Below are 2,276 nucleotides of genomic sequence, written 5' to 3'. Positions count from 1 at the left end.
CCACACACAACTCATTTATTTCTTCAATTGCCATGGAGGTCATATCTTATGTAAAAGGACGAAAAACATAAGTGTTAGTGAGGGGTTGGCTTTGGACTAGAAAAAAAGTTGAAGCAAATCATCTTTGAATGCCCAAGAATAAGATAGTGTGCTCGTGTGCAAGTCAAGGACCAAGGCCGAGGCCTTCGAGTACAAAGCACGGCCATGGGCGCGCGCGCCGTGCGTTAGTGGGTTTGTGTGAGTCGCGCGCTGCATGCCCGTGCGTCTGCGGGGGGCGTGCGCGCAGGGGGGCCGCGCGCGCCATGCGTCTACGGGCGTGTGTGGGGCGTGCGCCGCAAGCCCAGGCGACTGCAGTGGGGCGTGTGTGGGGCGCGCGCCGCATGCCCATGGCCGAGGCTTGCACACGAACGCCTAGGGTGCCCACCATGCGCCATGCCCTTCGGGCGTGTGTGGGGCGTGCGCGCAGAGTGCTAAGCGCGGCATGCGTCTGCGGGGTGTGTGTCCGCGCGCCGCATGCCCAGGCGTCTACGTGGGACGTGCGCGCAAGCCGCGCGCAGCATGCGTCTGCGTTGGGCGTGACCACCCACGTCTAGAATTCATGGAAAAAACTCTATGGAGGTTGTTGGAACAAACCCGTGCCCCCACCGTGCATGCCCACATGCCCACCGAGCATGCAGCATGCGCGCCCCCATGCGCACGAATGCGGCACGGCCATGGGCGCGCGCGCCGCATGGCCATGCGTCTGCGTGGGGCGTGCGCGCAGGGTGCCGCGCGCGCAGGGTGCCGCAATGCCCACTCAACACACAAATGTGATGTCAAACCTATGTTCTAGTGCTTGGATTGTTATGAAATTTTTTCTGGGATCTAAAAAATGTAAACAAAGGATGTCCTCCAAAAATTAGTATTTTTGGAAACGTTTTACTATTTTTAAATTATTTTTAATTTTTTAACAATAAAAATTCATAAAATATTATTGGTTGGTTCAAAAATTATGAAACTTGTTTTCCACACTCATTTGAATGTCTAAAACATAATACAATCAAGTCCCGGTCATAATAATAACACAATCAAGATTTATGGCATGGTGTGACATTTCGGCTTTTTCATATGCAAGCCTGCCAGACCCAAAAAAGCCAGAATGTACTATATAGGGGGGCGACCTGCCTGCATGGGCGGGGCGCGGGGGTACCCCTATGCCGCGGCGCCGACCCTTCAAGCACATTGCGCCCATCATGGGCACATATGCTTGGGGGGTCGGCGCCGGCGGAGTGCCACCTCCGGCCGCCGGCGGCGAGTGAGAGTGGGTGTCGAGTTGATGCTCGGATGGGCTTGCGCGGACAATGCTTGCACCTCGGTGTGGGCGTGCACTCCAAGCGGGCTTGTTCGTGAGGAGACGAGATAACTTGCGATTGCTTTGTGCTTGGTGGACGAAGGGTTCGGCCCGGAGTGCCACATCCGACCGTCGGGCAAGGAGTGAGAGCGGGATGGGCGTGCTTGGACAATGCTTGCACCTCGGTGTGGGCGTGCACTCCAAGTGTGCTTGTCTTGGCGATTGTTTCGTGCTTGGCGGAGGGGTTTGGCCATAACGATGGGCTTGTCCGTCGGGCAGGGAGTGAGAGCGGGTGTCGAGTTGACGCTCGGATGGGCTTGCGCGGACAATGCTTGCACCTCGGTGTGGGCGTGCACTCCAAGCGGGCTTGTTCGTGAAGATATGAGATGTCTTGCGATTGCTTTGTGCTCGGTGGACGGGTTTTATCGGAGTGCCACGTCCGACCGTTGGGCGGGGAGTGAGAGCGGGTGTCGAGTTGATGCTCGGATGGGCTTGCGCGGACAATGCTTGCACCTCGGTGTCGGCGTGCACTCCAAGCGGGTTTGTTCATGAAGATACGAGATGTCTTGCGATTGCTTCTTGCTTGGTGGAAGGGTTTGGTTAAAATCGATGGAATGCCGGGGCCCCTACGTCGGGCAAGGAGTGAGAGCGGGATGTCAAATTGACATTCTTGGATGGGTTTTGCTTGGACAATGCTTGCACCTCGGTGTGGGCGTGCACTCCAAGTGGGCTTGTCTTGCAATTGCTTCGTGCTTGGTGGAGGGGTTTGGCCATAACGATGGGCTTGTCCGTCGGGTAGGGAGTGAGAGCGGGGTGTCGAGTTGATGCTCGAATGGGCTTGCGCGGACAATGCTTGCACCTCGGTGTGGGCGTGCACTCCAAGCGGGCTTGTTCGTGAAGATACGAGATGTCTTGCGATTGCTTTGTGCTCGGTGGACTGGTTTCG

This window comes from Cucumis melo, unplaced genomic scaffold (assembly GCF_025177605.1).
Source record: "Cucumis melo cultivar AY unplaced genomic scaffold, USDA_Cmelo_AY_1.0 utg000218l, whole genome shotgun sequence".
NCBI classification, from domain to species: Eukaryota; Viridiplantae; Streptophyta; class Magnoliopsida; order Cucurbitales; family Cucurbitaceae; genus Cucumis; species Cucumis melo.
Note: the sequence above shows the minus strand (reverse complement) of the source record.